The 22,383-nt window shown below is 53.8% G+C and overlaps 1 long non-coding RNA gene across 1 annotated transcript; it reads left to right on the forward strand.

The window, feature by feature from the left end:
* Positions 1 to 7,439: 7,439 nt before the first annotated feature.
* LOC107133330 (uncharacterized) lies at positions 7,440 to 8,944 on the forward strand. Its single transcript, XR_003030307.2, has 3 exons — positions 7,440 to 8,082; positions 8,334 to 8,489; positions 8,857 to 8,944. It is a non-coding gene; the product is annotated as an uncharacterized lncRNA (long non-coding RNA).
* Positions 8,945 to 22,383: the final 13,439 nt, after the last annotated feature.

Raw genomic sequence — 22,383 nt, forward strand, 5'->3', positions numbered from 1 at the left:
CGAGAGGGGGGTCAGGTACATGACGTACACGTGTCTTATTACTGGTGATGACAGCGACAGGATCTTGTGGTTAAGGTGGCATTGCCAGGCCTCTCTAAAGATGCTTTTTTCCTGGTCATGCTCTGTGTCACTGGTCATGTGCTTGTCCAGCTGCATCCCTGGATGGACACTGCTGGAGGGCAGGGTCCATGTCTTTTTCCTCATTGCTGTATCCCCAGCACCTGTGACCACATCTCATCGTTTTTTTGTGTGTGCTCAACAACATCTTATTAAATAAATGAATGTCATGAAAGATACAACCAATCTTCAGGGAGCTGACATAATGGGTTTCAGACCGATTATCTGGAACAGAAAAGGCAAATGACTCCATCCGTGCCTCCTGCACGTCCCACGTCTTTTAGTTAGTCTCATACTTCACTTCGCTATTCTCTTACTCTTAACCCACAGCTGAATGAAACACACTGAGGACCCGTGATCTGGGTCCTGTGAAATTTCAGAAGGCCAGGCAGGAAGCAAACAACCTTTAATTAGCAATAGAAAATCAGTATTTCTTATTGACTCGTCTTCATGAAGCCCACCTTCCCCCACGAGCCCTCCTGATTTCCGAGCCTCTGTGAAGGCCGTGACTGCCAGCGTCGCTGCCATATCCACAGGGAGGTTCAGTGTGACGTCTGGGCTGCAGGTGACCAGGTATCTGACTAACAGCCATATAAACAAGCTGGGTAATTACCCCTGTCTGGAGAAGCACACATCGAGCTGCAGGTTGGTTCAGCGGCTTACTGATGTTATCAAGGCCCAGGCGTGGCCGTCCTCAGCCTACAAGACGGCAGCCCCAGACGCAGGCATCACCTCCTGTCTCATGACGGCGTCCTAAGCAGATTCGGGGAAGTGGGGCTCTTCTTGCATCTCCCAGGAGGCAGACTCTCTCTCATATCTTCTTGGTGGGAACTGGGCCAAAATACCCTCCCTAAGTACAGGAAAGCCTGGAAAAGAACACCTAGTATAATAGCCTCCACCGTGGGAGGTGGACTCGCCAGCACACAAGGCGGAACGTCTGACTTTGCTTAGACGACTCGTACCACCTGCTATGAGAGGCTTCCAGGTGGGAGACTGGCTGGACCCCAGGGCGTTCCAAGGAAGTGGAAAAGTAGGGCTGGTCTGAGGCAGACTTTCTGCTCTTCTGACAATGTTTTATCAGGTCAAGATCAGAACTGGAATCCAGGTTTCCCATTTGCTATTTTTTTCGGTCACAAATCCCATAAAACTTACAAATATAACCACAGGGAAGCATGCGTGAAGAGCAATTGAGGAAAAAGTCCACCCGTCCATCCTTCTGCCATCCATCCACGCTCTCATCCTCCCATCCTTCCACTTGCCCATCCATCACTTTACCCTTCCTTCCTTCCACGCTTTCATCAGTTCTTCTTACCCCCACCTCCCACTTCTCCCTCCTTCTGCCCACCCTTTCCATGTTAAGGTAGCTATTTGACCCAGTTATGGCCAATGAGACACAAGAAGTCTGCTCCTGGGGAATATTTTCACCCCTTATGTAAGGGAGAGACATTTAAAGAGAGGGCTTTCTCCCCTTCTTTCTCAGGACACCATCAGGAGAGGGTAAGATGCTCGGAGCGGCCACAGCCATCTTGCAGCCATGAGAAAAGACACACGAGGATGAGATGTCCCGAGTGTCGCATTGAGGGCCGCAGTAAGGAAGGGACATCTCGCAGTTTCTGGGCCCACAGGCCAGTGCAAGAGACAGAGAAATGGGTGATCATGATCGGGTGTGAACTAGCTCTGTGGAATAAATGCTGGGAGGAAAAACAGGGGTCAGAATTGGGGAGGGGTGGTGAGGTCCACACAGAGGCTCAAGGAGGACCAGAAGGGCTGGAGAAGGGGGTTCTGGCCCGAGGGCAGGGCCCGGACAGGCCAGCACGGAGCTGCAATGCGGTCAGGATGGAAGGTCAGGGGGTCGTCTGGGGGAGAATGCTGGGGACTCAGGTGGAAGCGAGCAGCCTTGACGAGAAAGGGTGGGAGCGCCGGCTCTGGCTCAGCTGCTCCCCCGCAGCCTGTTCCTGAGATGCCGACCACTGCCTCCTTTCTGCCCGGTTCACCCGGCGGGCACGCTGGAGGGCCAGTTTGGGCCTTGCTTCTCTCCTGATGTTGAGAACCCTGTGGCCTTTGATATCTGCTCTGGATTCCTGTTTCCTGCTCTCCATGGTCTGGGGGGTGGACAGAGGAAGACAAACCCCTCCCTGGCCGCCCCCTCCTCGCCCCTTCCCCGAAAAGGTCAGTATCAAAGGCCTGAGGAGGAAGGCGGCAGAACTCAGGGCCCCGTGCTAGGCTGCCAGACTCCTCACACATGGAAACAGCTGATGACCTGGCCCCGAGCCGTCACCTCGGAATGCCCGGCTCACCCTGGGCCCTTGGCAGGCTTGGCTCCTGGGAGAAAACCTCCCAGGAGTGCACTATTGACAACCTGCAACAGCGGGGGGGATCCCGAAAGATGGTTGGAGAGCAAAGGGAGTGGAAGTGGCCGGCTCACAAGAGCTGCTTCCTGTGCGAGGTGGGCTGGGGAGCGGTGGGGAGGCACTCCCCAGGAGATGGAGGCCAGAGCAGCACAGGGGCTGCCCTGCTCGGGGAAGCTCCTGCCCCAGCACGTCAGCTGCCTCCCCTGACCTTCCAGAGGGGCAGGAAGATGCAAGCAAAGGAAATGGGAAACACAAGCTACACACCAATTTAGCTTTCTGCTGCTTGGAGCTCAGTTTTTGCTAACTTTGGAAATCCCAGAAGAGAGAGGTGCTTCTGTTGAGACATTTTAAAAAATATTTTTGAAGGGAAACAAGACGGGCTATTCATTGCCAGTGAGGAAGCACGGCTCTCTGGACGCCTAGTACCCCCACTGTGCCTGGGAATTTGATTTAATGAGATGACAGGATGCTGAGAGCATCCTCTCTCAGCCCCAGCCCTGGGCCACGAAGGCCTCGACACAACACAGCCAGGCTGTGAAGCTTTATTTCATTTTCCCCCACCCCTGCCCCCCGACCCCCTGCCCACTACCACTGGGGAGAAAGCAGAGCAGGTGCTGGTCCTGCCTTCCTGTCCCCAGGGCCACAGGGTGCCAGGCAGGTCTCCAAGTCCAGCACCTGCATCGGAGCTGGGAAGTGGGGGCTGGTGCTCATGGAAGGCCCTGCCTCTAGAGCCCAAGGTGGCTGCTTTCTCCCTGCTGGTCAGGTCTGGGCCTGGGCAGCACCTACTTCCAGAGGGAGGCCTTTCCTGACCCCCTAAGTCTAAAAACAGAGCCTCCTCAAACGGATCGCCCTACGTCTCCTTATCTGGATTTGTTATGGTTATTCTTCTCTGCAGTGCTTGCCACTACTGAAAATACACTGCTCATCTCTTTACTTGTTTACTTTACTTGTTTGCCTGCTTCCTGTCTCTTGGAGTTGACTGTCACCTACATGAGGGCAGGTGACATTTCTGTATCAGCAGGGGGACTCCATGCACAGAGCAGGAGCTTAATGAACATCCAGAGTGTGTGCGTCTGTGTGCTTGAGGGTGTGTGATCTCCCAACACGGAGCCTGGTGTGCAGCACACACAGGTGCGACCGGCATCGTTTCTACATTGATTTGCTAACCAGGCATTTGCTCATCCAACGCTCACAACAGCTCTTTAAAGTAAGCAGCAGAAATCCCGGTTTGCAGTTGGGACACTTGAAGCTCAGAGAGGTTATGTGAATGGTCAGTGGCCCACAGCCATGTAGTCGTGTCTGAGGCCCAGGGATTCCTGACGCCAGTGGACCCTCCCCAGCTGCTTTCACTGGGGTAACTGGACCCTACTCCCTGCCTGCCCTGGGTGCTTCTGAGTCTGGGACACCAGGGTGCCACACGGGCACTACCTGTGCTTCTGCCATTTCGCCCGGCAGGGTTCCCACCATGGAGACGGGTCTCAGGGGTCGTGGGGTGCCCATCAGCTAGCCTCTCGCTGTGGTAATGATGTCCTTCACTCGGCCTGTTTGCTGGTGGTCTGTGATGGGTGGTCAGGCTGCACGGCCCTGGCATCCATGGGTAAGGGAATGCGGGAGAGGAGCTGCTGTGGAGCCCACGTAGGTCAGATTTCATCTCTGCAGCAACACCCTTGCCCATTTCTCACACACACAACACACACACACACACACACGCACCTGCCCATTCACACACATACACACACACACACACTCACCCCTGCCCATTCACACACACACACCCCTACCTGTTTCACACATACACACACCTGCCCATTTCACACTCACCTGTCCATTTCACATACACACACACCTTCCCATTTCACACATACACACACACCCCTGCCCATTTCACACACATACACACCTGCTTGTTTCTCCCACACACACCTGCCCTTTCACACACACACATACCTGCCCATTCACACACACACACACCTGCTCATTGTACACTCACCTGCCCATTTCACATACACACACACCCCTGCCCATTTCACACACATACACACCTGCCCGTTTCTCACACACACGCACACACACACACACCCCCGCCAGGTCACTGAGGTGGGAACCTTCTTGCGTCCACTGTGGTTGTTAGCTCTTGGCATTGGCGGCTGGACCAGCAGCCACAGGCCAAGAGAAAGATCCCAGGGCTGAGGATGCTGGCACCCTCCAGCCCCCAGGAGGATGGGCTGCAGCCCTGGCCAGGGTCTCCTTGACTTGGACAGATGACCTTCCAATGGACAGTGACAGGTCCTGAAGCCAGGAGGAACCACTCTTGTGTTCTGTGTCCAATGGGATAATTCAGTGCTGATTAGAATGTTGTGGACAGAATGATTGCTGAGCAGGGATGGAACATGCCAGTGCCCAGGGGGAGATGAGAGAGAGGAACCCCGAGGCTGGAGCGGCTGGGGCCTGTGGTCACTCCAGGTTTCACAGTGTGAGGAACTTCTGGGCTATTTTCCAAAGGTGGCCCCATTTTACACTCCCAAGAGGTTCTCTTTGGTGATGATTTCCCTCATCTGTTTATTCCTAGCTTATAAGTTGTTGGCAGCGCTCATCTGCTGTGAAAAAAAAGGGGACGTGTCAGCCACTCAGTTGCATCTGACTCTTTGTGACCTCATGGACTGTAGCCTGCTAGACTCCTCTATCCATGTAATTCTCCAGGCAAGAATACCAGAGTGGGTTGCCATTTCCTACTCCAGGGGATCTTCCCAATTGAACCCATGTCTCCTGCATTGCAACTGGATTCTTCACTATCTGCGCCACCAGGGAAGCCCTACTTTCAGTTTTTTTTCCCCTGAAGATAAATAATGTTACCTAGGGTTTCCTAGGTGGTGCAGCAATAAAGAATCCATCTATCAATGCAAGAGATGTAAGAGGCTTGGGTTTGATCCCTGGGTTGTGAAGATTCCTTGGAGAAGGAAATAGCAACCCACTCTAGTATTCTCGCCTGGGAAATCCCATGCACAGAGGAGCTGGGTGAGCTACAGTCCATGGGGTCGCAAAGAGTTGGACACATCTGAACACACACCACATTCCCTAGCACTGACTAGCACTGGAAGGTGGCATGAAGATGGGCCACAGTCGACTGTACCATCTGGGATGCTCCTGGACTCCAGAAGTGGCTACATACTCGGAGACGGTTGGGACATCTTGGGGTAGGGACATCGCAAAGGACAGAGGTTCTATGAAGAAATGGGGGTGGGGTGTGAAGGCCCACTCTGGAGGTCGGCTCACAGGGCTCATGGGGGTTTGTGTAGGCTGCAAGGCCTCAACTCCAGCAGAGGCTCAGCAGTCAGCTGGCATCACCGCTGTGGGAGTGAGGTACACCCCATTTAACAGTGTGAAGGGGTCCCTCTCCCCCTCATCTCTGCCTCTGGAGTCCTACCTCCTGGCCCTTGGGAGCCTGGAAGGGAGGTTGTTCCAGGCCACATGGGATGTTGCCACTAACCATATCAACATCTCTAAAATTAATAACATAAACTCCATAGAGAAGGGGCCTGAGCCGGAAATCGAGGGCTGCTGGCTGCTTCCTGGGTCCTACGCTGCAGTAGGGGGCAGGACACCCGGAGACAGGGGGGAACCCTGGGTGGACACCATCCTGTTGGAACATAAGACCTTAAGGACTTGGCCGTGACTGGAGTCAGATCCATCCAGGCGGACCAGGAGAGGAGGTGCAGAGTTCTCATTTAGACACACACACTGTCATATGCTTATGACTTACATAGAAAATAGGCTCTTTCTGATTGGAGAAGGAAATGGCAACCCACTCCAGTATTCTTGCCTGGGAAACCCATGGACAGAGGAGCAAGGTGGGCTACAGTCCATGGGGTCGCAGAGAGTCAGACACAACCGAGGACTGAACAGCAGCTCCCCAGCGCACCTCTCCCGTGGGTGTGGCTTAAGAGGGTCCAGCGCTTTTACTGAAGGGACGGTCTACGATTCAGGTTTTGCAGAAGTTAGAATTCTCGCACTCCGCAGCCTTCGGAAGGTCATCCAGTTCAGACCAGCCCCTCCCTCTCACCAAATGGATGGTTCCACCCACCTTAAGGTCAGGAAAGGTCCTCTGGGTGAGCCCTGAAAGCTCTTTCTCTAAGCTTCCTTACCAGCAAATTGGGCAGAACAATGGGTCCATCTCAGAAGGCTGTTGGGAGGACTGAATAAGATAGCCGTGTAATATTCTTAGTGCTGTGCCCGGCGCACTGCGAACGTCCCAGAAAGGACTGTATTGCTATCATCAGCATCGTCACCAGCACAAAGTATCTCTTTGTGTCCATGCCTCGCCTTCTGCATCGATCCAGCCAGCAGCTGGCTCTTGAGTGAAAGCTCCCTTCCCGGCTCGCTTATGGTTGCGACACAGCGGGCAGAGCACTTAAGACCTGCAGGCACCAGCTCTTACCTTCTCCAGGGCTGAGGCCGGAACACACGCGACAGCCCAGGTGGCGTAGCAGGCGTCTACGATGCCCGCCCTCTAGTGGAGGGACATGGCTCCTGAACTCAGGTGTGCATGGAGGCAGGTGCCCAGGAACACGGCAAAACCAGGTTAATTTTCACGTCCTCTGAATCCAGTTCTCCTGAAACACAGACCGCAAAAGAGGCGATCAGAGTCACAGGCAATGCAGACAGAAAGGTATATAGAGGCATTTACACATGTGATGCCTCTCTCGGGCTCTGGGTTTTAAATCTGTACTCAGAGCCAGAGAGCAGGATAAAGGGAGGGGCTGTGAAAGGGGAGGGGGCTTCCTTTTGAGCCAATAAGACATGTTCTAAAATCAACTGTGCTGATGATTGCTCAACTCTGTGAAGACACCAAACACCACTGAAATTCACACCTGAAGTGGGCGAACTGGTGTGTTAGGCAAATTATATCCCTATAAAGTGATTTTTTAAGTTGACTTTTTAAAAAGGTTTTATTGTTTTTAGATATTTCCCCCGAAATTCATTTACTATGAAAACAGAAAACACACATAAAAATGCATTTTTCTCAAAGTATTTATTTGCATTCTTTGAGTTCCAGATGTGTTTGCCGTCAGAGGAGAGGTCTTGCTGAGGTGGCCAGTGAGATCCCCGTGCGTGCCAGTTGCTGTGGAGATGGGACATGTCCAAGCCCGGACGTGAACTTAAGTCTCTTGTCCAGTTGTGGAGACTAGACCTTAGGAGCAACTGGACAACAAGAGAGAAGATGGCTCAAAATCAGGGGCTATGCTATTTGCTGAGTGAGTTGAAATAAGGATATTATTGAAGGTTCAAGTAATCCAGGAGGGCTTCATGAAGGAGAGACTTGAGTTAGAAGGTGACAGATTTAATAGAAAGAGCAAGTAAAATATCATACGAGCAAGTAAACTCAATTAACACAGAGTTAGGACAGCCCTCTGCTCTTCCTCCTGGTGCCCTCCTGAGGACTGGCGCTCTGCTCTCCACACACCATGGACACACTCCAGAAGACGAGCGCGTCACCCAGGAGGAGAGGTCTCACCGACTCCCCCTCCAGTCTCCAGCTGTCGCTTCCACTGGCCGACCCCAGCCAGAAGCCAGAGGGCGGGGGTCCCTGACACAGACCACGAGACCGGTGCCCAGGGTAAGAGGGAGGAAAAGACAGAAAGGAGGGGAGGGCTGCGTGGAGGCGTCCAGCACCTCAACGCGGGCTGCAGGGGGTTAGGCAAGACCCAGCAGCATCACCCAGGAGGGGGTTTTCCCCGGCAGGCTGACGGAGGAGGTGATGGGGCCCTGAGTCGCCCCAGCTGTCAGTAGCGAGGGGGCGATGGTCACACTTTTATCATTAGAAGGTGATGGGCTCTGAGTCAGGGTCTCTTCATTCATTTACTGTAGATCCTCTCTACCCCACGTGGTTGGCAGACACCACCTCGGAGCTGGTTGGAAACCCAGGATCTCGGCCCCACCCACGCACTGCACCAGCACCTGCATGCCAGCCACACGCCCAGTGACCCAATGACTTGGGTGCAGGCTGCTCTCAGAGAGACTCAGGTACCCCAGGGAGGCTGGGCCGGGGAGGGGGTGGGTAGGAGCAAGCCCGGGGGAGCTCCCTCTGCTGCAGGTGTCAGGTGTCGGGAGTAGGAAACCATGGCTGTTGGCCTGTCTGGACCCCAGGGTGGACCCTGCTGGTCCACCACCTCACTCTTCCTGCAGACACCAGGGCCGGCCCCATGTTTCTCTCCACACAACCTACCTGCATCCACTTCCTGTCCATCAGCACTGATGAGCGAGATGAAATTTAGTTGCCGACTATCTATATATCATATCGCCCGTTCACAACTCTTGGCAGATGCATAAAATCCATTGATTATCAGAAAACGAACATCACGTCTGGCGTGCACATTCTTTATCCCTGTAGACCCACCCGGCCCACGGCCAGCAAGTGAGAAGCTCCGAGTCCAGCGAGGAGGCGGGGAGATGACGTGGTGTACAGTGCTGGGGAGAAGGGGACGACAAAGGATGAAATGGTTGGATGGCATCGCTGACACGATGGACATGAGTCTGAGTGAGCTCCGGGAGTTGGTGATGGACAGGAAGCCCTGGCGTGCTGCAGTCTGTGGGGTTGCAAAGATTCAGACACGACTGAGCAACTGAACTAAACTGAACAGTGCGGGGGGCAGTGCTGCAGCTGTATCATATAATGTGCTTCATGTTAATAAAACACGGGGTGGGGCGGCCAGTCTCGGAAGTGTTTCACCCATGACAACTGTGTATAATCCATGAAGCACTGGGATCTGCGTGCTCTAGAGTGTGCACCATCCATCTCTGTGTGTATCATATCATCAGCACAAAAAACGCTCCGCACTTAGACGCTTTCCAATCCATCACCATGTGTGGGGGCTGGGGGCTGCTCCCGGGCTGTTGCTGATGCTGCAGAGGTGGGAGAGGTGGCTTTGATGATTCCAACCACGACACTTCCAGCAGGTCCAGGAGAACCTGGTCACAGGGTCAGGGTCCAGCTGCCACCTCTCCAAGACTTCAGGCTGCAGCGGCGGCTTGTCCCCCACCGCCTTCAGCAAGCCTCTCCTCGATCCCTGCTCTTGAATTGGCTGTCTGCTTTCTCCACAGGGGTCCTCTGGAGACCACAAAGCCTCTTTTTTTTTCCCTTGACATGATTTTTAACAAATGGAAGAAGAGCACAGAATTCTCAAGACACCCGTGCCTGAGATTCTACAAATGTGAATATTCACCTTATTTGCTGTGACCTTGCTCTGTCACACACACACACACAGAGGAAGCTGTGGATAAGACTTGCCTTTCCACCAAATACTATCGCGTACGTTTCCTAAAAGCGAGGGATCCTCTTCTATAACCACAGGACAATGATCAAAATTAGGGAACTAAAATTGACGCAACTCTCAGCCAATCTACAGATCTTATTCAGACTCTCTAGTTGTTACAAGAATGCTTCTGCTTTGCTGAAAGTGATGGAGCTACAGGCTGCAGAAGACATGTGTCATCTCCAGCCGGCTCCAGCCCTCCTCTGCCTCTCTGTCCCCACTACCCCTGCCTGCATCATTTTTCATTTTCGCTTGCTTCTAACGATGTCTTACGTCAGAACCAGTAGTCATGCTGACGACAGGAACGGTTTTGCACTGGCTTCTCTTTCTGTAATAAATCTCTGCATTCAAACAACACTGCAATGAGTAGCCAGCAGGCCACATGTTTCAGAGCCATGAATTATCACTGAGGGCTGCTTCGGTTTAGTGACAACTTATGAAACTAATTGTGTGTGTGTGTTTTGTGGGAAGCATGTGTACACATGTGTGTGAACAGAGAATAATACGGAGGCAGTTGAGTTAGGGTATTTGGGTGGCAGTCTTGAATTTATACAGGCCTCCTGGTTGACTCTGGGCAAGTCAATTAAGTCCTCTGGAGCCTCACCCATCACCTGTCGACTTTGAGCAAGACTGCCTTGTTATTTAAAGGGGTGCGTTTTAACATTCTGAGTCCACTGATATACTGAGTGTGCCACGTGTCTGAGAGCCTGTGCACGTGTGTGTCTGTGTGCATGTGTACGCGTGTGCTAGGGAGGGGTGTACGGACCTAGTTCCACCTCTCTGCCTTCCCCTGGCCTGGGCTCTGTCCTCATGCTGGCTCCCGGTGGAGGCAGGAGGGTTGTCAGTGGTGACTGGGACAGCCAGCTTCCCTGCTGGATCCTGGGGGCAGCAGCACCCCCTCTACCTGCAGTCAGTCCTCCCCCTGACTGGACCACTCTGGTAGGAGCCCGCCCCAACCCTAGCAACAGTTGCCAGGGGACTGCCAGGAGCTGATTGCCAGAAGCTTGGGTCTCAAATCACTCACTGGCTGGGGGAGGGGCTTGCTGTGCCCACCTATCTAATCCTGAGCCTCCCTGAGATGCAGTATGTGCTGGTCACCTGGGAGGAGAAAAATGCTGAAAATATTCAAGACTTCTTCAGGAGCCAGGAAGGTAGTGTGGATGCTGGACAAGCAGTTGTGTCCACCACAAGTCCTGTTTTACAGACGGACAAAGTGAGGCTTGGGAGGATTAAATTGCCCAAAGCTGCAGGCACTTAAAATTCAGTATATTTTGGCTTCAAAGCCCATGAATTTTCCATTATACCTTGGGATCAAGGTATAATTCAGGTTGAGGTCAGTTGTGCCAAGCAATTTAGTGAATAATTGGTAAATTATTCAGCCAGCCTAGAGATACCTATTTTAAAGGTTGTTTATAGCAAGGATGGGCTTCCCTTGTAGCTCAGTTGGTAAAGAATCTGTCTGCAATGCAGGAGACCCGGGTTTGATCCCTGGGTCGGGAAGATCCCCTGGAGTTCTTGCCTGGAGAATCCCATGGACAGAGGAGCCTGGCAGGCCACAGTCCATGGGGTTGCAAGAGTCAGACACGACTTAGCGACTAAACCACCACCGTTATAGCAAGGATGGCCATGGCAGCACTACTCATAACCGCCAAGAGGTGGAAGCAACCCAAGTGTCCATCAGTGTCTGACTGCACAAACAAAATGTGACCCGTCCACACAGCACAATATTATTCAGCCTTAAAGAGGAATCATGTCCTACTGACATGTACGGTGTGGATAAACCTTGAAGACAGTAAGTGAAGTCCAACGTGTCAAGACATGTTTGACTACAAAAAGACAAGTCCTGTAGGCATCCAGGTCTATGAAGTACAAGAGGAGTCCAATTCATAGAGACAGAAAGCAGGATGGTGGGGGCCAGGGACTGAGGGACGGGGTGGGTCGGTGTTCAGTTAGGAAGATGAAACAGCTCTAGAGAAGTTCTGGGTGGTGACAACAATGTGAATGTACTTAATGCCACAGAACTGTACACTTAAAATGGTTAAACCAGTAAGTTTTATGTCAGGTCTATTTTACCACAATATTAGGAAAATAAACCATTTTTTAAAAACTTGCATTTTAGGGAAGTCAGCATTTTAATCCCTTGTATGGAGCAGCTTTGCAGCAGTGCTTACTTCTGTCATTACTCTGGTCTCTCTGAAGCCTTCCTAAACTCATTAGTCACCCCAGCGTGGCTGTCTCCCATTCTCTTGAGTGTCACCCAGAAGACTGAGCAGCAATACAGGGACACACTTGTAAACACTCCTCCTAACAGCATCCGCTGGCCTGACCCTAGAAATGAGTGACTTTCTGTTATGAGTTGAATCATGTCTACGCTTTGAGTGAAGCCTGGCCTGTGTGTCCTGTGCCATCGCCTGGCATCAGCACAGCCCCTGTGGTACATGGAGCCAAGGACCCCTCTACCCAGCGTGGTCTTGCATCTTTCCCCAGCCAGAAAGCACGCATGGGCAGGATGCATGGGGCCAGGGCAAAGGTGGGTTTTGTCAGCTCCACGAGTCACCATGAAGTGGGCTGTACTCTGTAAACATGTGTTTGGCAAGTGGTCCCCGCTGTGGGCGGCAGAAATCCAGATGGAGGAAGTCTGCTGAGCACAATGTCGGATTTTACATCTCCTGACCCCGCAAGCACGTGGGGCCATGGAGAAGTAGGCTGTTGGTCCACCAAACCTTAGCACACCAATGTGTTTCTGGGGGCTTGTTCAGATCTAGAAGACAAAGGCACAGGGTCCACAACCCTTGCCGGGCCTGGGCATGGTCAGAGCTGGGAGAAGCCTTAGCATCATCACCCAGATGGGCTCTCGGCTTCACAGACAAGAAGCCCAGGAAGGTGGGCAACACTGCCCAAGGTTGGAGCCTGAATCTTGGGCTCTGTGAGCTCAGTGCAGTGTCCTCTGGCCTCCTCACACCGGACAAGGCTTTGACAAGTAGCCTCTGCCGTGCACCACTGTGCCCTTATACCCTAAGGCTGGTGCCCTGCCTCTCTGACTTCTGGTTCCCTGTGACACACAGGAGGCTCACCCGACACAGTGCTCGGTCTATAAGGGACTGACGGTGGTGAGTCACGGTGCAGGAGAGGCCAACAGAGCATGGCCTGGGTGTACATGGGGTGTCAGAGGGAGGGTGGGAGAGACTGCCAGCAGAAGAGGGCTGCTTCCCCATCCTTGTTGGTCCTGGAACCCCACTCTTGCTCTGTAAATACCCGCCCCGCCCCCCCCCCCCAATACACACCTTCTTCAGTTACCTCTGGGAGAGGCTGCTTTCCTGGTGGGGCTGTGATGGACACGGGTCGATCATCAGACCACAGGAATGCTGACATCGAGATTCAAGCTGAGGACAACATGTAGTCTGTACAGCTTGGGAATCCTCTGGAAATCTCACACCAAAGGCACGAAGCATCTGGGAAAAGTGACTAGAGGCCTGGGTCCTCCTGCCGGTGTGGATGTCTGCAGACAGCAGAGCTCATTTGATGGGCTCCCCTCAGAGAGAAGGGCGTCTGAGGTCTCAGGGCTGCTCTGAGAGTCCAACTGGAGTCCAGACTATTGTGTCACTAACACCCTCCCTTCTCACCCATCCCTCCCTCCCTCCTTCCTTCCCTCCCTCCCCCACTTCCTTTCTTCAGGAAGCACAGAGCCCAAGAAGACAGAGGTAAACCCCATTCCAGAGCTTTTAACCCAGTCCAGCAGTTATACAGTGTGGTCTTAGACCCTGACATCTTTCCGGGCGGTCAAGATGGTCTGGAATGTTACAGGATCGCGCATGGGTAGAAGACCCGTTCCACTTTCAGGACAGATCAATGCAATTGAATACAATAGGTACAAAAAGTTCACTGATTTGGTTTTAGATTCCACATTGCAGCTAACCTTTAAGGAACTCCCTCTCGCCGAGTTTTGGTATAGTATTAAAGAATAAAACCCACAATTATCCAAAAAGAGTATTAAGTTACCTCTGAATTTCCAAATGCCTAATTGTGTGTGGCCAGGCTTTTTTTCACAGGCACCAGATTGAAGGCAGAGGCAGATAAGAGAACTCAGCTGTTTCCTATTAAGCCAGACCTCAATCAGGTTTGCAAAAATGTAAAACAATGAATCTTCTCACTACTATTTTGCAAAACATGATTTGTTTTCTAAAACACATTATTTGTGTTAACATGCAATGGGTTGTTCTCATTTATAAGACTTAATGGATAAAATATTTTTAAATGTTATCAATTTACATCAAATTCTATAAATACCAGTAGATGTGAGCCACAAAAGCAAGGCTCTTTGGGATTTTCAACAAGTTTTAAGAATGTAAAGCAGTCCTGAGATTTAAAAGTTTGGGAGCCCTCTGTTCTAGGAACAATATTGTCAACACTAATCTCTGTTGATGACTGAGGAAGGGCCAGATGGTGCTCAACACCCTTGCTTTCAACAAATCCCCACGGAGCTGATACCACTACTGAATTATGTGCCAGAGATTGAGGGTCTGGCCATACGGAGTCAAAGCATGTATCAAAGCTCTAGTTTTTCCAGTGGTCATGTATGGATGTGAGAGTTGCATCATAAAGAAGGCTGAGCATGGAAGGACTGATGCTTTTGAACTGTGGTGCTGGAGAAGACTCTTGAGAGTCCCTTGGACAGCAAGATCAAACCAGTCAATCCTAAAGGAAATGAACCCTGAATAGCCATTGGAAGGACTGATGCTGAAGCTGAAGCTCCAATACTTAGGCCACCTGATGCGAAGAGCTGACTCATTGGAAAGGACCCTGATGCTGAGAAAGATTGAGGGCAGGGCGGTGGCGGGAGAGGCGGGGGGAACAGAGGATGAGATGGTTGGATGGCGTCACTGACTCAATGGACAGGAGTTTGAGAAAATTCTGGGAGAGAGTGAAGGACAGGGAATCCTGGAGTGTGGCAGGAAACGGGGTTGCAAAGAATCAGACAGGACTTAGCAACTCAACAACAACATACAGTGTCGGAGCACCCTGGAGGTTAGGGTTTGTTTCCACCAGCTGGAGAGCTGTGCAACCCTGGGCACCTTTGTTTCCTTCTCTGAGCCTCATCTGGAAATGGGACAGGAGTGTGGTAGGGACTGAGTGGTGGCAGAGATGAGGAGGGTGGGTGTGCACAGCTGGGTGTGAGTGCTGGCACTGTGCTCTGCGTCTCAGGGCCAAGACCTCACCTCACGTCCTCGTGCAGCCGTCCCTTCAGGTCGCTTGGAGGGTGAGACTGCGCTGTCCATCAGAGCCCAGAAGCTGCAAGTCTCCTCAGTGCTTTTCTGTTGCTAAGGGGAGACTTGCAAAGGTCCTTTTCTGAAGGTTAAGGGTGCCCGATGGGCAGCAGGGAGGCTCACACCCAGAGGAGGACAGCACACATCTGGGGAAGGACGCCACTAATCTCCGTAAAAAAGCCTTCCCGGCCTCGGGCCAGTGGGCTGTTTAGAAACCCACAGGAGGCAAGGGGACCAGCCCTTCCTGGATCCTTGAGAAACAGGTATTTCATGCTGGGCTGGCACACGGGGCGGCCAACACCCCCTGTGCTTCTCTGCCTGGCTGCTGGGTAATTTTACACATTGGCTTTTACTGGCAAAGGAGGCGGGCGGATGTGGGCAGTGGAATATTCCGCTAGGTCAGGGGTTCAGGTCTGGCCTGGCTGGTGGAGACTTCTGGGGTGATCTGCTCTCTGAGAAGCTGTCTGTCTGTTCTGGGGACCGGGGTTGATGCCCACAGCCAGCAAGTAGCTATGAGCGCCTACCAGGCTCTAGGCTCTGTGCTGAGGGCTGAAGCCACAGTCGGGGGCAAGGCTGATAGAGCTCACGTCCCCTGGAAGGTCATGTTCCCAGGTTCTGGGGATCAGGATGGGAGCTTATTCTGCCTGCCTCACGAGGGGCAGGGCTGCGTCTCCGGGCCGCCCCCATCAAGGTGTGGATGTGGGGCTGATGATTCAGTCGGTGGCTGAGCTCACCCTGCTGCCCCACATGCAGCCATAGAGTGGGTCTCCCCTCTTCCAGGGCCACGTGGGGTTTCCCACCAGTGTCTGCCTTCTGTTTTCCAGCGCAGAGTCCTCGACTCAATCGTGCACCCAGTGGCCCAGGGCCTTATTGAAGGGCTGGGGGCGGGGGCAGTCTGCATTTCTAGCCTGTTCCTGGGGGACTCTACTGCTGCTGGTGTGAACCAGGCATGGGAGTGCATGGCTCGGGTTTCTCTCAGTGCTGACCTCCATGGCCTAGGATGTGAGTCAGCACACAGTAGGTGCTTAATAACTACCCAGAGAATGGATGGATTCCCCATGGTCCCTCCCCTGCCTCTCTCTCACCCTCAGACCCTCTGCAAGCTCCAGGCACCTCGTGGAGGGACGGAGCTCGGAAGGCACCATCTGGCGTGACGAGTAACAGCCCGGACAGGCAGACACCGGCCCCTTCCCTCCATAATGCTCCTCCTCTATCATCTGTATTTGGTTTTCCTTGCTACAAGTAACCTGGCACCAACCCCACCATACCTCCAGAATGAGGGCTGGTCGAGCTGCAGCGGCCTCTGCCCCCTCCCCAGCACACGCACGTACTCGCCAGCTACTGTTATGTCCCCCCGAGCTTAGCTCCCCTCCTGCCCAGAACCAAGGGCCAGCCCACAACTCAGTGTGGGTTCTGTTTATTATTCTAAAGAGGTCATTTTCAAGGGGCTGAAATACTTGTTAAAATTAAGGCAAAGAATGTAAACCACAGCCAGGCCTGCTCACCTTGTGCTTCAAAGGCCTCTTGTTTCTCCAGGCACCGTTTCCTGTAAGCTGCCTGTAGGCCTCCAGCAGCTCCGATGAAAAGGAAGGCCGGCTGCCCAGCGGACGGGCAGAGCAGGCCAGGGGGTGCGGCCAGTCTCCAGGCCTGCATAGCTGTCCCAGGGCTGGAGGCACCTGCTGGGCCTGGTTGGACGATGGCTTGGAAGGTTGGAGACAACCAGTCAAGTGGACCTGACAAGTGATGGGCAGAGAGAGGAGCCTGCAGAGCCCCTGCACTTCTGAGGGACCAGCCGTGCTGTGGAGCCAACTGTCTCCCAGTGGTGCACGTCCCTCCAGGCCAAGTCCTGGCATCCCGGAGCAGGGCTTCCATGGAAGGTGAGGGTGAAGGGCACTGACCACGTGAATGCCAAAGGCTTGGCCCTTCAGGGAAAACCACCTTGGGCAGCTTCCCGCACAGATCGCTGCCTTTTGTTCCAAGAACAGCCGCTGCCAAGTGGTTTTTATTTTCTGTAGACATTTCCCTTAAAGAATAACAACATGGGAAGGAGGGTTATTTGGGGAACTTCAGTCTTTGAAAGCCCCTCCTGCAGTTGGAGGGGGGCCTCAAGGAGGAGGGGCCCGGAAGGCTGGGTGTGTGTGTGGCTCCTACACTGAGCTCGAGGAAGTCTCGCCCTCTCAGTGGGTCCAGATTGGATGGTCGAGGTCCTCTGGAGATTAGATAGGCATATAGGGAGAATGGTTAAAATGAAACAGATGGATCTAAGCTTTTCCCCTGAACAGCTACATCTCCGAGGCTCTTGGCGCCTGCATGGCAACCTTGGCTCACGTCTGAGATGATTCACTGCTTCTGGACGAGGGATTTCAGGACCTGGGTTCAAACCCAGCTCCTCCACCATTTGGGAGCGGAGTGATGCCATGCATGCCCGCCCACTGTTAGAGTGTCTTCTTGTTCGTCATTCATGGCGGTGAGAGGACCCTGCGGACCCTGACGTGCAGGTGCCCTGCGGCAGTGGGTGAGATGGTCAGAGCCTCAGGCTGGGCCTCTGCAGCCAGGCAGGGGGAACTGAGCCCCTTGCCCATTGACTGCGGATGGGCCCCGGCCATGTGTGGAACCCTTTTGCCCCCAAGTCCCCCTCGTATCGGCATGAATATAAGAGCACCTGTGAGGAATGTGGACCTTAGGCGCTGCTTCTGTTCATGTCTCTGGCATCGCCATTGACCTCAAATTAGAAACAAGACAACACATTCAACAAGTGACAACTTAGGACTATGAAAGGCACCCATTCGGCCTTGTCAGTGGCCAGACACGTGCTCCGTGAAGGCCGGGGAGAGTGGGCTGTGGTGTCAGCCCCCATCTGAATCCGAAAGCCCAAAAAGCAGAGACTCTGACATCGGGAAGCAGGAGGGCGTGGGTGTCCTGACTCAGCAGAGAGGGCAGACTCGCCCTCCACTGACCTGTTCTAGCTGGACCCGAGAGGGCAGACTCGCCCTCCACTGACCTGTTCTAGCCGGACCCTCGGTGGACTGGTGATGCCTGCGTGTGGGGAGCCACCTGCTCTGAGAGGGTCACATCTCAGCGCTCATCTCACCCAGGGACACCCTCCTGGACGGGGAACCCCCCCACTTCCCGGACGGAGACAACCTCCGGGACAGAAATACCCTCCTGGACAGAAAGAGTGTTTGCCCACTGTCTGGGCACCCCTGAGCACAGTCAAGTTGACCATCAACGTCTGTATACCAGCCAGCAGCTGCCTGTTGACCTGCAGCGTCCCTAGCAGCAGTGGTGTACCATGTCCAGGTGTAGAACGCTGATTCAGGCATCTGCGGGTTTGGGGCTGTTGCATGCGAGGCTTCAGGGGACCCCTTGGCACCTTTCTCTGGGACAGCGATGCCTACTTTGCCGCAAGAACTTGAGTAAGATTCCTGGGGCAGAGGGCGTGGCATCAGTCATTCACCATGTGACCAGAGCCCTGCAGGTCGGCTTTGAGTATGCGTCCAGGGTGGACCAGAGACCTACCTGCTAATACATAATACGTGAAGTTCCTCATGGGAGGGCTGGACGACGGGCTCAGCAAATGGAGGGTAATTTAAGACGGTGGGTGGTCCTGTCATCACCAGGCAATTAGATATGAGGAAGGCCCCTGCCCCACCGAGGACAGCCTGCATCTACTCAGCTGCCATGTGAGCTTCGCACCCTGCTCACCCAGCCCTCCCGATGGCGGTGCGGGGCTCAGGAAAGCATCCCAGGCAGGCCATAGTCCATAGTGTCACAGAGTCAGACATGACTGGGAGCAACTCACAACATTTATGTATTCAACAAAATCCCTGAGTAGCCAACTCTGTGCCCGGCAGAGTCTCTTTTGTGTCTCTTCTATTTGAGGACAGCCCCCCAGGCTCCTATGGACACATGACAATGTTACAGTTAGACCAAGTAGAAATGAGACCACCATCACTGGAGGTTCATCAGGTCTCTTTAGCCCACAAGGAAGCTTTAGAAAGCCTCGTGGCTCAGCTGGTAAAGAATCTGCCTGCAATGCAGGAGGCCTGGGTTCAATCTCTGGGTTGGGAAGATCCCTCGGAGAAGGAAAATGCTATCCACTCCAGTATTCTGGCCTCCAGAACTCCATGGACTACAGTTCATGGGGTTGCAAAGAGTCGGACACGAATGAGTGACTTTCACTTTCACTTCACTTTCCTGGAAGAAGTTACGGTGACTGCCATAAACATTCATGCCTTCCACCACACCTTACTCTTCTTCTAAGATGTAAATCTGTCAAGAGGACAAAGAGGAGCCAGAAACACAGTTGTAAGAGGGTCTGTCACCTTTTTAGAAGACCAGGTGACAGAAAAGCGCTGGTAGTTGGACTTACTGGATATAGTTGTATTCAATACAACAGAAGTTGTATTGAAAAGGGAAACCCCAGGCTGGAGTCAGCCCAGACACTGCTTCTTCCTCCTCCATCTCAGGGGCTGGACCTTCATGGAACCTTGGCCTCCTTGGAGACTAATTCCAGCCCAGCGCTGGGTCCTGCCAGCTTGCAGGGACCCCGCAGCCCCGCTCCCAGCCCCCTGCTGCCAGCCCCAGGGCTGCCCTCCCCCAGGGGGTCCTGCCAACACTGCATGGGCCCTCGCAGACTGGGGACCCTAAGCCAGCTCCAGCCTCGCCCCCACTGTCATCACCCTGCTGGGTGTGCCTTAGATTCTCCCCTGCCACTTCCTGCCGAGATGCTAGGAAGAGGCAGGACGCTAAGCTCTGGACTGCTCTGTAAGGAGCTGCAGCCAGTCGACTAGCCTTGACCCACAAGTCTAAGAACTCACGCCTTGAGCATCTTAAGGAGAAAATGAGAAGGGCCTTTCCTGAGCCTGCTGTCTTCAGAACACACCTCTGGATTCTGGCTCTAGCCTCGAGACTGTAAATATCTCGGGGCAGGGGGGAGTGTGAGGAGACAAGCGCTACACTTGACCCTGATGTGCCTGCAGGCCCCTGTGGGTACCTGGACAAGGGGTAAAGAGCGGCCAGCCGTCCTAGTCTGATAAGGTGCCCAAAACCCCAAATCAGGGGGCAGATTTAGCCTTCCCAATCCACGCCACATCCCAGCATCTGTGACAAATGGTACAAATAAAACAGGCTTGGTCGTATGTCAGAAGGATGTCATTAGAGGCAGTTGACATGGGAAACCTCCCGGCAAAGACTGAGAAGGCTTCCCGTCTGGCTGTACACGCTCTGCGGGGCAATGTTGGCTGCACGTCCAGCTTCAGAAGACTTGCTCCTTTAATGAAGGCTAAATTTGTCCCTGAGTGCCCACTGCCCTGTGGAAAACCTGGGCTAAGACTTCAAATATGACTTAAGTCTTGGTGAAAATACAGACACGCATTCATGTGAGTAACAGATGTGTCAGTGTGTGCCTGCCGCACGCACAACCCACGGAGAGGAGGAGTCCAGGGCTTCGCTGCTCTTGTAGGACCTGCCTCGGGTCCCACTGCCCAGAACAGGCCTCAGAGGGTCTGTCCTCCACCCTTCGCTCTGCCCCCGGCACCCCGGGTGTGCATCTCCTGTGCATCAGAACCAGAGGCCACTCCTTGATTCCATAAGCTCAGGCCTGAATGCGCCAGAGGCCGCTCCTCCCCCAGAGGAGCACCTCCTGGACAAATGGAAGAAAAGGGCCCTGAACTTCCTGCCTGGCAAGAGCCAGGATGTGAGGCAGCCATGTAACACACACAGCGACAGGGCCGTGGGGATGGGGACTGTCTGCCGTTTTCAGGAAATGCTTTAGCTCCCTTTTCACCTCCCCCTTTCTCAGTTCAGGTTAGGGATCCAGGATACGCTCTGGGACTGACGAGAGCCCGGCCTTCCGTCCTCTCAGTCCTCACAGACCGTGAGATCCAGCTGCGCCAACCCTGGGGAAGCCCGCTGAGGGATCCTTGTTTTGTTTGGGTTGAGCTGGTTAATTGCATGGCTGCTTTTGAGGCTTATTTAAGGAGTGGTTTAATGCATTCCTTCCTGGTCTCCTGGCCACGCCCCAGACATCAGGTCCTGGCGAAGAAGGGGCCTGAGCTGTCATTCTCACGGAAGCGTCTTGGCGCCTGGACTCCAGTAAGCGGTGGCTGACGTGGAGAGAGATGCCCACGAGACTGTGGGGAGCAGCCACGGTGAGGACTCGGGCTTTAACACTGTGGCTTTTGCCCATGAGATGTTCCCTCCCTCTGCGTTCTATTCTGAGAGAAGCAGCAGCAGGTGATGAGGAGCCCGCCTCTCCTGTCACCTTGGAAGCCGAAGCCACAGCATCTTCTGTGGGGGTGGGGCCTGAACTCAGCCTTCCAGCCTCAGATGGGTAGGGGGCTGCTGGGAACCCCCGGCTGGCTGCCCTGAGGACGTCACTGTCGCCATGAGCAGGGTGAGCTGACAAACGCGGCGTTCTCTTATACAGCTGCCTGCTGCGAACTTCGCCAAAGTGTGAGGCAAGCCGCAGGTCAGCACCGCTGCCGCAACACAAAATGACACGACAGAAAAAACCACGCTGCCCAGGTCAGCTGTTGAGGCTCTCTCCGTGTAAAATACAGTGAAAGGCAGTACAGTAAAAGCAGCTGTGGGGGGCGGAGAGAGGGCAGGTCAAGCCCAGGACTGAGAGAAGTATGCTTGGAGCTGCCGCCCGGGGTGTGCGCTGCGGGCTGCGCCGTGGAGCTGCTGCCGGACGTGAGGAGGCCGAAGTCCGTTTCCCGTGAGTTCCGGAGCTTTGTCTGTGCCGGCTCAGGGCCTGAAGGCCTGGGAATGGACCCGGCGCCCAGGCCCACGGGACGCGCGTCCACCCCCACAGCGCGTCCCGATGCAGGGTGGCTCCATCTTGATGGAAGGCCCCGGTGTACTGCCTATGAATCCCGCAGCAGCCCCGCTTCTATTCACAACGGCCGCAGAGTGGCCGCCGGAAGTGGTTTTGAACTGCTTCCTGTGGTTACCCCACTGCGCGGGGGGCGGGGGCTTCTATTTTTAGACACTGGCGGTAGACGCCACGTGGAGACTTGTGGGTGACCGGGGCAGGCCGGGGGGCTCTCCATTCAGATAGTGTAAGAGTTCCTTCCGAGTGACACCCAGTGGAGAAGGCTACCACTTCCTCCTGAGGGTGAGAGTGTGTTGTGTGTCAGGCCAACAGACGCTAGGACGGTTGGCTGTATGATGCATCATCATGTTCGGTGACCTCCCAGTATAAGGCTGTGTGGCTAGTGTCCACGAGACACCAGAGGGGTTTACGTGCTCCTTTGCCTGTATCCTGGACCTTTTCTATGATCGTAAGTTGTGGATTTCTGTTCGGAATGGCTCAGTTTCAAATATTCCATTCTCTCG

Source organism: Bos taurus, chromosome 18 (assembly GCF_002263795.3).
Source record: "Bos taurus isolate L1 Dominette 01449 registration number 42190680 breed Hereford chromosome 18, ARS-UCD2.0, whole genome shotgun sequence".
Lineage (NCBI taxonomy): Eukaryota > Metazoa > Chordata > Mammalia > Artiodactyla > Bovidae > Bos > Bos taurus.